This window comes from Dasypus novemcinctus, chromosome 2 (genome assembly GCF_030445035.2).
Source record: "Dasypus novemcinctus isolate mDasNov1 chromosome 2, mDasNov1.1.hap2, whole genome shotgun sequence".
Taxonomy (NCBI): domain Eukaryota; kingdom Metazoa; phylum Chordata; class Mammalia; order Cingulata; family Dasypodidae; genus Dasypus; species Dasypus novemcinctus.
In genome coordinates this window covers 106655991-106670584 of record NC_080674.1, presented here as the reverse complement: position 1 = coordinate 106670584, position 14594 = coordinate 106655991, and the positions used below count along the sequence as shown (strand labels likewise).

At 35.6% G+C, this 14594-nt stretch overlaps 1 protein-coding gene across 4 annotated transcripts in view; it reads right to left on the bottom strand.

The window, feature by feature from the left end:
- Positions 1 to 14594, bottom strand: part of PAM (peptidylglycine alpha-amidating monooxygenase) — a 311548-nt gene that overhangs the window by 256774 nt on the left and 40180 nt on the right. The window contains exons 1-2 of one of the 4 annotated variants that reach the window (XM_058276741.2): positions 11095 to 11119; positions 10239 to 10341 (exon numbers count right to left, since the gene is read on the bottom strand). The exons of the other annotated variants lie outside the window; for them this stretch is intronic. The gene's annotated coding sequence lies outside the window, so the exon portion shown is untranslated. Of the gene's footprint in view, positions 1 to 10238; positions 10342 to 11094; positions 11120 to 14594 lie in introns of those variants that run through there. 4 annotated transcript variants of the gene reach the window in all.

Genomic DNA, 14594 nt, shown 5'->3' with positions numbered 1-14594 from the left:
GATGATGGTGACGTTAGAAGAGAAGGAACATATGTTTAGGTGTTCTTGGACTCCCTTAATTTGGGCATTCTCTGCCTTCTCTGAACTTCTGCAGCACTCTCTTTTTTTTTGGTAGTTAGGTTAGTCTGTGTATCAAAGTTATTGACATCTTTCCTTTTATGAGAACATAGGCTCTGTGGGATAAATGTTTACTGCATAAACTAAACGTAATTTTAAAATCACTAAAATTAAAACTCCTTCCCACCCCCAATCCTTACCTTGAAAAATTCCAAGCTTGGACTGATGTGATTAAATAGTCAAAGAAAATGAGAAGGTAATTCAAGGTTTATCTTTAAAGTTCCTGATAACAGAGGATGATAAATGTCTACACAGTCATAATTATCTTCCTTCTTTTCTGTTGATTCACCTCTAAAACTCATCTTATTTTTCTCTACAACTGTGAAGTGATTAGCTTTACAAATCTAATCTTCAACTCATTGCCAAAGTCCCAAAAGCCACTCTTGCCCTTTATGAAAAGTGAGTTTCCATAGGAATAATAAGCAGCAAGCTATTCCAGGGTTCTTCAGAATGTTTTTCAATCTAATTGGTTTATTCTTTGTTCTAACATTCTATAAGCAATAGCTTACTTCATTCATATCCCCCCTCATGTACTACATAGCATTTTTTCATCTCATCAAACATAATTATTTATCCATTTTGAAAGGGAGCAGGGAAAAGACTCAAAACACTTTCCATTATTTAATCACGTGTCGAATTCATGTCTATTCACAAATCTTGACTATATGTATGCATAAGTATCATACATCACAAAATATATGCTTTTAGGAAAAAGAATTTTTTTTTTCTACTTCCTTTTTAAAAATGGCATTGTTTCTGTGCTCCAATGTTTTTTCACTTTCTTTTTCTACATAATAACCAGCTGGCAATCACTTATCTGCATCAAAATCAGATGAATGTAAATTTCTCCATTTTTTATCCTCATATCCAAATAAGGCAGCAACATTTATCATAATCTACTTTTAACAGTTATAAATATCCACAATTTTAAAAATTAACATATTATTTTAAACTATTTTAATGCCAGGTTAGAAGAGAGCACACTAAAGTATTTCTAATTGTAACTAGCGTTTGCACTAATGGTTCAAAACATAAGATGCTGATTTGAAATCATCTCTAACCACCTTGCCAAAAACAAAATGCCCTGTCAACTCAAATTTATTTAAAAACTTTAACTTTTCAAAATGTAGTGATTTTGTTATGCTCTAAAAATTTTAATTAGAGAAAGGGAGTGATGAATTCTTAAAATCATATTTTTTAAAGAATATTTCATTAAGTTGCAAACCAACTGTTACGAAAACCCTTACATATTATATGTAACTTTTCTAAAGTCATTTGATGGCTTTAGCAAGAGGAATATATTCTGTTCAAATTGGGAGTTGAAATTAGCTCATGTGATGATCAGGAAATTCCACTGTGACCACCCTCTCCAAGCAGACTAAAGGCAGATGGTGCTGATGTGTTCGGCAGAGGAGGAGTGTTGCTCACAGAGTATCTGCCAATCAAACACTTGAGAAAGAAATGAGCTCCATCTGTGTTTTAATTACTATAGCAAAACCATCTAGTGTAACTGCCAGAGCTGCACATTTTCATAGCGTACAAGAGACATAACACGTACTTTCTTTCATAAATGAAAGTAGAAACTGCCATATAGAGTACTGGCCAAAAAAAATACGAGCACTGTCAATTCAGAACAAAATGTATCACTTAGTATGAATATCCTCTTTAAAATACTTCTATTAATACTTTACTGCAGTGCTATGTTTCACATTCTTTCTCTAAGGTAATTCTAATATTTATGAAATAATAACATAGGTAGAAATAAAGAGGCAATATCTGAAAAAGTGAAAATTATCCAACTATTTGGACACTCACCTACGAGTCATCCTTAAATTCAATAAAATGAGAAAACTTACAACTGGGTTATATTATTAAAAGAAATACCAGTACTTTCAAAACTTTTCTAGCAAGTGACATCTGTTCACTTTCTTCCAAATTATATTAGGTTTTTCATTGTTGTTGTATTTTGTTTTTCTGTTGCTATTATCCTTATAAGTAGAGTTATTCCAGGTCTCATCTTATTCAGGAATTCTTAATTCATCAGAAAATGTGACTGGGATGCAGTGGGATGGGGTAAGCTCATAAATTTTAAAATGGTTTTAATAATAGTTTCACAAAGAAGAAAAGACCTGAAAGAGATAAAGGAATGAGTGTTGACATATATCTAGATGAAGAGCAAGTGAGACAGAGGAAAGAACAACTGTAAAGGCCCAAAGGAGACATGTTTGCAGCCAATAATCAGGAAAGTAGTTCAAATGAAGTTGAAAGGGTAATGAGGAACCAGATTTGAGAGAACTTGAACTTTCACACCTTGGTTTTTACTCTGAATAAAAAGAGAAGCTATTGGAGGCTTCTGAGGAAGCAGAGACTTGATCTGATATATTTTCAAGAAGTATCATCATGGCCATCGTGCTGAGACTTGACTGCAGAAGCAGGAGACAAGTAAGAGGTTGTGGCAAGAATCTAAGCAAACGCTAATGATGGCAGGAACTGTGTGGAAGCAGCAAAGATGGTGAAGAGTGGTCAGATTCTGGATATATTTTGAAGATAGCACTAAAAGGATATTGAGTATAAGAAGAGGATATGATGACTCTGAATAAAATAGTACATAATGTAAGCCATACATATAATTTTTAATATTCTGATAATCATATTGTAAAAGGAAAAAGTAAAATAAATTGTAAAATATAACTTATTTAGCCCAACATAGCCAAAATATTATTTAAATAAGTAATTAAAATTAATAATCTATTTTACATTATTTTATTATAATAAGTCTTAAAATCTATAGTGTATTTTACATATATAGCATATCTTAATTCAGACTAGCAACATTAAAGTGCTGACTATATTTAAGTGCTCAAAGCCATATTGGGATAGTGCAGATGAAGATCCATTTACTGAGAAAGGAATGGCCATGGGAGGAGAGGTTTAGGGTTCTTGGCATATGATGAGGAGTTTGGGACATATTTTGTTCAAGATGCCTGTCTGAAATCCAAGTGGAAATATGTTGTTTAGAGTTCAAGAGGAAGGTTCAAATCAGCAATATGAATTTAGAAACAGTCTGAGCCCTGGGACACTTCTACTTTCGGAGTCAGGAAGATAACGATTAAACAGCAAATAAGGCCAAGAACAGCAAGATAGGCTGAAGGGAAACCAGAGAGAATGCTGTTTAGAGGAGAGGGTGACCACTTGTGTCAAGATGCTAAGAATTAAAGTCAGAGGACAACTGAGAATTGACCGCTGTATTGACATGAAAGTCACTGTAACCCTGACATAAGTACTGCTGGTAGAGCACTGGGATCTGACAGGACTGGGCTCAAGAGATATCAAGAGGAGAAGACCCATTGACAACATGTATGGAATACACTTGAGCAGTTTTATTCTGACAGGGAGCAAAGAAATGGGGCATTTTATCAGAATGGAATCACACTCTTTTGTGTATTTGTCTTTTTCTCCAACTACAATGTAAGCTCCTTGGAGAAGGAATTGGCTTAATGTGCTTTTGTGGCAAAGAATTCAAAATGTGAGTCTAGCAGTCATACAGTAATTTTAAACGGAGGGCAGACTGACTAATAAGTAAACTACTGGATTAACAGAAAAGTTAACTCATGATTCAAATCATCGGTAGGATAAAACCTCAACTCAGGGTAAACACCTCTGAAAAATAACTGCAATCTGATAATTACAGGCTGTCAGAAAGCCTAAGTATAACTTTTTGGATGGCTAAATGAAACCTTTCATCAAGAATGATCTTTTTCTCCTTGCCAAATCCTAAGTTTAAAAACCACTAAGCCCTACATTTCTTTGACATTACTACAGAGATGAAAATATTCCAACTATTGGAACTTTAAAGCAGATAACCAATGAGATAATTTCTATGACACAAAAAGACCATATACTATAAATTAAATCAATATAGAAGACTGCTGCCATGAAAAATACACTAACTAGAAAAATCAATTGTTCTTTCAACTTTCAAGACTTTACTAAATCTGGAGAGACTTCAAGCTATTGTTTCTGCATGATCAGTTTTCCAACAATGGTTCAACTTAACTGGAAACTCTTTAATGAGCCTAACCTGTTAGAAAGAAAAATTCTAGGTAACATATCAGGTCTGCTGCAGGCTAATTCTTGGAATTAGTACACCGTCTGTAAGTTTCACAGAAAATACAAGTGGTTTCTAATGGAATGTAGGGACTTCATTTTAAAAGTTTAGCACAGGAGACTGAGGAATGATGGCCAGAAAATGGGCTGGATCAATAGTGGAACAGTTGCAGTGATATCACAGAAATGTGTGGTTTTGAAATTTTTAAACTTGGGTTTTACCTATTTTGAAAAGGAGAAATTGGTAATTTAGTGTAGAAGGTTCAATGTAAATATATAGCAATCTATTTCACTCACCATAAAATGCCTGATAACACACTCAAAATAATTTTTGTGAAACAGTCTCTTTACTCCTTCTATTGACTTAACAAGACTCTAATCTCCCAACACAACCTCAGGGCTGTTTTACAATTCTCCCATTTCCCTGCTTATAAAATTTATCTTCAATTTCTTTTTCTATAACTAACCAGGTCCCTTCTATATGTCCACTCTCTCTTTTAATTTTACCTACATTTTACCCATCAGAAGGAAATAATGTATAACTAAAGATCTGCAGTGGGAGAAAAAGGGAGAAGGGCCTCAGTGTGTAGCACAATGCTTTACTCTTACAAGAGGTTCAATAAATAGGAGTTGGTTGCTTAAAAGAGATGTTACTGGGAGCCTAGAGGAAGAAGGAATATCAGGAAGAGAAGGACTAGGATTGGAACAGTTCATTATTAGTGACTCAGTGTGTGTATGAGTATTATGTGTGCACTGCACATGTGGATGTGCATGAGAAAGAAGAAAAAAGACTTTCTGTGATAAAAAGATAAAAACAGAAAGATGAGTTTTACAGTCAGGCAAATGGGAGTGTGAGAGGTAGGGGGAAAAAAAGATAAGCAGGATAACCGTGTATATGCCACCAAGTTAATACATAAATTAATTAAGAATTTTGGGGAAAATTTACTTTATTCTATGAAAATAAAATGAATTTAATAAATCCCAACTGGAACCTGCCACTTGCCAAAAATTTCCATGAAAATAAAAACAATAATGATTAAGTATTTGAGAAGCAACTCTACAAATATAGTCATGCTCCTAGCCAAAGCTCCTTGAAATGGAGGTCACATTGTCCTTTGATTAATTCTGCATTGTGCTTAGGGCACGTGAGAGTATTCAATAATAATTACTGGGATTGCATTTTGATTGAGGAGGACAAGACTGACCTTTGCCAATAAGGAAAACATGCCACATGATTCTTGTTATACTTTAATATTATAATTGGTAAATCATATTTCCTTATCACCTTCTCTACTGAGACTCTTGGGAAAATTCTGAGTTTAAATTGTGGTATAAATTTGTTATTGGAAGGTTTGAATTTATGAAAGTCTTTTAGTTTGTGATATCTTTCCCTTACTTATTAATATTGAAGCTGAACTGATGTTTTTCCAGTTGTCTTCCCCTCTTGCACCTTGGCCTGGGGAAAAAGGACAGGGAACAGTTCTACTCCCCATCACAGCTATGGTTATACCCAGGAGCCAACCTCCTGCCCACATAACAGATTCCTTAACCTTGTCAAGAAAGTCGGCACCAGCAAAGGGCACCGTTCTCTCTGAGCTCTCCCACTCCTGGCTCATCCTACAATGCACTGGTAACAGCAAGCCACCAGCAGATTATGGCAAGCCTCTGTTCTGTACCTTGGTGCTGTTCATCCTTTCTTCTTTCTATTTGCCCCAGGCCAAGCATATGCCATGTGCCATGAATTGCTTGCAGAAAGGGAATCATTAGTTCCATTAATTCTCACTCCAATGCAAACTATTTTAGAGGAGTTAATTTTTAAAAAGTCTTCTGAACTACACTCTCAGAAATTCACAGAAATAGGGGTATTCCACAAATCAAAAGAACTTTCCTCATAAAACAATTTCAATGATTGTTTTTCCTTTCTGCAAAACTCACTCCATTTTAAAGATGGATATAAAATTAAAGCACCAAGAAATTAAAGGGAAAAAAATGAATATAAGATCAATGAGGAAAATGAGCACAGCTTGCTGTGGTATTCTGATCTGCAAAGTCTTTGGAGCAATAAAAATTTAGGTTAACTTCCTACTTCCATCCTTTACTTGCTGCTTGCCTTTATTCCCATTACTGGGGAAAATTTCCCCTAGAAATAAAACTCTGGACTAGTTTTCAAAATAGTCAATGATAAATAATAACAATATTTGATGTTTCTGATTTTGAACTCTCCTTCCACACTATCTACCACCCACTGACCAAATAAGATTCAAAACCACAAAGCTCTCATCTTCATTAGTTCCTTCTTCTCTGATATCTCTCAAAGATTAGCTTTTGAGATAATTTTTAACAAAGTTAAAGGATCAGAAAAGTAAGTGAGCCAGCTCAAATAAAGATTAAATGGTCCCTTCTATCAGAAAGAAAGCAGCTGCTCTGTAATTTGTATTTGTGTGTGTGTGTGTGTGTGTGTGTGTGTGTGTAAAACAGATTTAATCTCTACTCACTATACTTTACCAAAGCTGGAGAAATTCAGAATTAGATTGAATAGTCTGTATACATTTCTAAATGGTCAAATGTTTAAAGATGTTTCGGTTCTATTTTTATTTCTTTTAGCACTCAATGGATATACTGTTGATATATAAAATAAACATTGAAGTGATCTTAATTTGTGGATAATGAATAAACTCAACTAAATATGAATTTTATTTATAGAGATTTTTTATCGATGGGTGGTTATTTTTAGCCAAATTGTATAAGTAGGTGGTGTACATTTTCTAACTCATTGTCAAATGGCATCTCATCTTTAATGACAATAATTTGATTGACAAATACACCTATAATGACATAACATTAGACCAAATGAATTATGCTTTATATAGAATCCTAAGGTTGCTGTACCAGTATAGTACCAAAGAGAATCAATATCAAAATAATTACTTCGTGCAAATAATTACTTTCCACAAACCCGTATCTTCTAAGCAAGTTTCCTAAGTTACAGTTTAGTTTTCCTCCAGAAAAGGATTCCAAAAGTAAGAAAGAATATGAGGAAGAAATTAGTTGGTTTTCTTTCCAGCTCCTTTCCTTCAGAGAACCATAGCAAAATGTACTAAATATATTCTAAATGAGTTTCTCCTCTGCTTCTTTTACTACAAGATAATATTTCTTTGCAAATGATCACTACTAGCAAAGAAAAAACTGCTATTAGACATACACTACCTTATGCTTAATATGGATGGACCATGTGCCATGAATTGTCTCAAATTTATCAAAAATACAGAATGCAAAAAATAACAAACTATTTTTGCAACTGTTGGCTTCAGTCTAGCACTACTGATTGTTGCAATATATTGTGCCTTTTCTAGGAAACAGTGTAGGGAATATCTGCCAGATTCATCTGCTGGGTCTTGTGACTTACATGACTTAATACCAGATCAATGAATGACAGTGTTATTCAAAACTCAGGGTTACTGGAGCTGACATTTGGGCCTCTAGTGGCCCAGCCATTACCATTCAGTTTCAAAAGAAACCTAGGCTCATTCACCTAAGAGTTAACTAATGGAATTGTCACAATCCCAAATCAGCTTTGTTTAATTAACTTAATCTGATGTGAGACTCGCAATAAAAATATTAAACTGAGAATAGTGTTGCTTCATAGGGCTCACATCTGTTCTTCAGAGTTTTGAACTGACTTGGTAAAACATTTCTAATCTGATTTTCCCTCATTAATTATCATGAGGCATTTTAATGTGCTTGGGGATGACTGTATTCACTGAATTAGGTCAAACTTTTACCTCTCAGTTGGGATTTACTGGTTTAACTTAAAGTTTTCAGGAAAAAATCTAATTTGTGAATTTGTTGTTGATAAAATCAGTTATTCATTTTGCAGTCCTTCTGTGGTGGGCAGAATATGGCCCCAGAGGATGTTCACACACCAATCTCTAGAACCTGCAAATATGTTATCTTACACAACAAAGGGACTTTGCAGATGTGATTAAGGCTATGTACTTTGAGATGGGGAGATTATCCTGGATTATCCAGGTGGACCCACAGGAGTCCTTTAGCAGCAGAGAACCTTTCCCAACTGCAAAAAACCAAAGGTATTGCAGTGTGATATTATTAGCCTGCCCTTGAAGATAGAGGAAGCAGGCCATGAGCCAAGGAATGCAGGTGGCCTCTCCTCTCCCTAGAAGCTGTAGAAGATAAGGAAATGGATTCTCCTCTTGAGCCTCAGAAAGAAGCGAATCCCAGCTGACACCCTGATTTTTAGCCCAAGGAGAGCAGTGCTGGACTTCTAACTTTCAGAACTGTAAGATAATAAACTTTTATTATTTAAGCCATGAAGTTTGTGGTAAATTGCCACAGCAACAACAGAAAACTAATACACCCTCGTAGTTATTATACTATTCTAATCACTCCTTTTGTGGGAGAAAAAATGAGTTTAAAAGTTGCCTAGGAAAAAGTACTCAATTTCAACTAGGGAGTGTGGTACCACGAAAAGAAAAACTGGCCTGTAAAAGTGTGGGCCTCTAGGTTCCAGTTCTGCCTCCAGAAAATTGGACACAGCATTTATTAAATCACTCCCAACTTGAACTTCTCTTCTAAAATTTTTGTTTTCAGGTCCATGTTCTCTACACAGGTTCCTCCTTTTATTTTGGATATTTGTTTGAATTAACTCATTGTCCTTCTAGTGAGAGCCAAAGTGATACTCTTCTGCTTTACTTAAATTTTCTCACTCTCATCAGGTCTACAGAGTTGACATTTCCATATTTCAGCATGAACAAGTTTACGCAACTATAAAATTTAAAACATTATGCCATAAAATTAAAACAAAACTTTCCTAAACCAATTTTTTAAATGGCTTTGCTTAAAACTGCTTGGATCTACTTCCTGACTAAGGCACGAAGGAAACTGTAATATTTACAGTTTCACTTTACTTTACATAAATGGCTGTATGCAGTGGTCAAGTAAGCAGAAGAATATTTCCATGGATATTTTAAGGATTCAAAACAGAAGAAAAATTTTATTACAAAAGTTTAGCTACTCAATAGATTAAATTACACCATCCAAAACAACACAAAAAAGAGGGGAAAAAAACATATCTTTTAGCTTAGAAAATATCAGTCTTCTTCCAACACAAGCATTATGAAAGTGTTTCAACAAAAGGGATTTTCAAAATATGGAAACAGCTCAAACTGATTCCATTTCTTTCATATTTACCTACCACAATATAAATCAGGTAGTGCATATTTTTTAAGAACTTTAGTTTTGATAGTAACTGATTTACCAATTTTCAAACAAATAAGCAGAATTAAGTATTCAAAATAGGAAAGGTATTAAAAGACCAAAAGCATCTTTTCATATTTTCATGTTATAAAGGAATTCACAAAATAAGCCCTGAAGGTATTTATGATGAGAGAGATGCTTTAATTGTAAGAAAAGAAATGTTAAATTTTAACTTTTTTTGACACTCTCTGCCTCTTTACAGAAAGGTAAATGAAGAGCTTCATCAGTCCACTAATGTAATCTCACACAGAAACAAAGCAATGTTAGGCAGCAGGGTATATTCCAGAATAGTCAGGCTCCAAAAATAAAAGAAATGAACTGCAAAATTTTAACCCACATCCTGCTAGAAATAGACAGGTTAAAGTGAAAAAGCCATTTACCTACCCCCCAGGCAGAAAAAAGGTTCAGCTCTTTAAAGAAATGGGAGAGTTCCCTGCCCAATCACTCTACTCTCATTCTTTTTTCTCTTCCAAAGCTATACATTAATTAATTAAAAACTGCCTTTACCTACCACCTCTATTTAAACACAGTATTACATTGTTCACAGAATATACTGAAATGGTCTCTCGGGAATCAAGAACAGGAAATAAATTCATGAGACACTGACATATCAGCACCACTCTCAGAACCAACAGATTCAGAAGTATGTTGATAGGGAGAAATCCATCTTGTGTGCTTCATTATTTATGGTTTATTGATGAGATGCACTATATGAGAAAAATTTGTTTAAAGAATCCTACCTTCTCAAGGAAAAGTGTTCATTCATGGTTCTTCTATCTGAATGCTAGGAGTAGTTCTATGGTATTCGTTTCTTTTCATAAAGCTGAACACAACTGGCTTATCCTTACAAAGCATGGAAATATATTAAAGGAAAACTTTCATGAGCTTAATTTATCACAATAACAGTAGTAGTATTTTTACTATCATGGTATGAGGTATTTAAAAGTAATAAAATTGATATAAGTATAAAATGATGGTTCTCAATATTCTTAGAACTTCACACATTTCCCCATGATTAACGCAATCTTTGTCCTGCAGCTCTTTATTCCCTTTTCGATACATTCCTTCAATATGTCAAAGTTCGAATGTCTACATATAGAACTCACAAATTTTCAATCTAAGTTGGCCCCTCTTTCTATTAATATCTTCCCATATCATCTTATATGCTTCAAATGTTAATACTGTCTAAACTGGATAGAATATAAAATACCAATAAAAACATATAATTCATACACTTATAAAATTTATCCCCATTTGCCCTGTGACACCTGTCAAAAGCATTTAAAGATTTTATATATTTCAAGTAGTTTGAAATAAAAAGCTCTGCTCTGTTTGCTGCTTACTCGGGAGAGTGGCAGGCATTTCATTGTGCATTCAGTTATTTTTTATAAGCCTACTGCACACACGTGTGCATGCATACACACAGAGACTCTTTAAGTCAAAGTATAAGTCTGTTCAAGGTAATTGGCTGGAATGCTTCCATGCACTATGATTTCAGTCAGTAGTATATCTTAGAAAGCCAGAAACCATTCATACACTCAAAACAGAAAAATAGAAGAATTTAATATTTTGAATATGCAAAAGCAAGGCACTTACCTTCCATTGCTAGGGACTTCTGAAATCACACTGTTAACAGAGCAAAAGGAGAGGGGCTTTATGGCAGTGTGAATCATCCCCACGTAGATGCTCTGAACAACCCCTGTATGCATACTGACATCATCAGGAGAGACTTGGAGACAGAGGATACTATGGTAACCGAGCAATGTTCTGGGAGACAGAAGCCTTTAATTGCTTTAACAACTTCCTGGGGCTTGAGCTACCGGGCTTGGATTTGCTAAGTAGGAAATGAAGGTTGTCACAGAAGCCGTGAGTGTGACACAGAGCAAGAGGACTCAATGAATTCTGAATCTATTAATTGCGATGTGACTTTTTAATGACAAATATCATAACATGATTCCTTCAGCAAGATTCTTCTCACATCTGAAGCCCTGACGAAGTCACAGGTCAATAAATAGTGCTCTCAGGTAGCAATATTATAAGTGTTCCTATACGTTTTTCTCCTTTAACAAGCATTAGTATTATCACATTACAAATGTCTTGTTCCTAAAGGATGAATACTTGATTCCCTTTGTAAAGAAAGCTCACATCTGTGCCTTCAGAGGTCAGCATACTGATAACAATGAAAACTGATTCTCTATGTACTTCTCCAGGAGGCAGCAGCTGCCCATTCCATTTATCTCCAAGCTCCCATAAATCCTTGCCAATACATCACTTTTCCATAAAATACCTGAAGCTAAATGCTTAATTATGACACCCTGATAAAATCAGAAGAGTCTGCCTACTTACTACCACAAAGTTTCCTTGATGAAGTCCATTCTATCAGGTGCAGAATGACTTCTAATCTAACAATACCCAAAACTATTAATAATTTAAATTTTCCCTCTGAATTTTTTGTCCTTCCCTGCAACTACCACCCGCATTCAGAGGAATACAATCCCTTCTTAAAAATACCAGGTCTACAGTAATTGTTTAAAATAACAAGGTTTTAGGGAAGCAGATGTTTCTCAACTGATAGAGCATCCACTTACCATATGGAGGGTCCAGAGTTCCATCCCCAGGGCCTCCTGACCTGTGTGGCAAGCTGGCCCATGTGCAGTGCTGCCACACACAAGGAGTGCCATGTCACGCAGGGGCGCCCCACATGGAGTGCCCCATGCACAAGGAGTATATCCTGTAAGGAGAGCTGCCCCATGTGAAAAAAGTGCATGCAGCCTGCCCAGGAGTGGTGCTGCTCACACAGAGAGCTGATGCAGCAAGAAGATGCAACAAAAAAGAGACTCAGTTTCCCAGTGCTGCCAGATAATGCAAGCAGATGCAGAAGAACATACAGTGAATGGACACAGAGCAGACAACGGCAGGCAAGGGGAGAGAAATAAATCTTAAAAAGAAAAAAAATAACAATGATTTAACATAAACGGAGTCTATAGTGATATATCATACTTGATCAGATGTGATGCTTTAATAAGTATATAACTTATCATCTATACTATGAAAACTATTATTTTTTCTCCATGAAGGCTGTCATTCTGTACTGTATACTTAGTTGTAAGCTATTTCAAAGAAATTATTTATCTATTTCAATTTAGACGAAGCTAAGCCTGCTTTTTAATGTCTCCCTTATGAGTAAATAGCGTACAAATGTATAACAATAATACTGCTTACAAAAACAGTAAAATGGAATAGCAACAATTTAGAATCTGGAAAAATGTAAAGAATTTTAACCTAATTGCTGAGTTGGATTTTTCACTACCATAGAGATTAGGGAGAATATGAAAGCAGAACAGAAAATTCAGCTCTCAGAAAAGATACAATAATTCAGTTTTCTTAAATTTAGGTAAAGTAGAAAAGCTCTCTAACAAAATGGAATTACTCCTATCCTATCACTTGTGTTTCCTAAGATTCCAAGTTTTGAAGCAAACCATTCAAAAGTTTATCATTAATGTAAGTGAAAACAGTACAGAACTATATATTTATATTCAGTATGATCCAAATTTTTAAATAAATATTGTATTTATATGGATATGCACTGGAAAATGTCTAGACAATATATACTCAACTCCCAAGAGTAATTATTTGTGCAGTTTCTATTAGAGATCAGGTCTGAGAGAGAGTCTTTCAATTTCTAAATCACAGACCTCTTACTTTTAAAGTACTTATTTTTTGTCATGGTCAAGTATCACTACTGCAAGTTTTAAAATGGAAATTCAACAACATGTGTTCTAAATTTACAGTCTCAGTGTACCTGCTCTCAGTGAAGGCCAACGACAGTTTTATTGGTATAGGTCCTCCTTACTGCTAGCCAGGTTATTTCAAGGTTGTTTCAAACACTCTTACTAGGGGGAGGATCCACCTGTCTAAACAGAATTAGGATGGAAAACACAAATAAAGGTTATCTAGGCAACACACACACAGAAGGAGGCAGGTGTATCGACTTTTCCAAGGATGTGATGGTCATAAAAGAAAAGTCCAACAGTAAAGCTAGTTTGTTACATAAAAAATGCTATAGCCTGAAACAGAGCACAGCCAAAACCAAGTTCAAACCAAGGGGCTCTGACCACTGCACAGGACTGAATGGAGCAAGGAAGATCACCAGCAGACACAGGAAATCAAGGTTCAATGAGACAAACTGCCCCAGATGGCCAGATTAGGTCGCCTGTTAAAAATGCCTCCTCTAGAGAAAAGGGGCTTAATTTCCTCAATGTCCAATTCCCTAATTCTGGGCCTCATCTAGTTTTTATTCTCATCTTGATCTTCAGAGGATTACAGAAACAGTTCAACACTTCATGTTCTAGTCTGTGTCCCGTTTCGTCTTGCTGCTCCCCCAAATTTTTGATCAGTGCAATCTCACTGCCTTCTTGGGATCATAAACCCTTAAGTGAATAACTTCTTACAAAATTTCTACCTCTTTTCTTTGGATTCTCAAGGATTGCAACAGAGATGCCCTGCAAAGAACCCGCAGAAGCACAAATGAGGTGTTCCTATTGGACACCTCATAATGCTCTGGCCTCTTAACCAGTCTCCCTGACTTCAGTGTCTATTCCCTTTAATCATTCTATGCATCACTTTGTCCTTGAGGAATCTTTACAAAATCGTCCCTTGACCAAGTTGCCACCAACTCCAAAATCCTAAAAGGACTCCCCTGTGTACTGCTGAATCAACTGCAGATTCCACAGACTCACAGTAAGTCCATGTTTGCCGGATTTACCTCTGGGCATGTTGAGCTAGAGTGCATCCTCTGCACTAACTGCCTTGTACTTTCCCTCCGCCAGGCCTTTTGTTCTTAGTATTTCCTCCTCCTGGAATTCCACACCCACCTCCTCATCCTGCCCTGCAACAAGCACACACTCTTTCCTATCTCTGCTCCTGCCAAATCAAACCTTATCAGTCCTTCTGTTCCCACCTCTTCCATTAGGAATGGGCTCCTCCTTGAAACTTCCACAACGCTCCTGCCTGGCTAGCAGCATTTAAAACATTCTTTTCTTGGCTATTGCCATGTATCTTATTTCCCCTACTTCCTTTAAGCTCCTGAAGTTTAT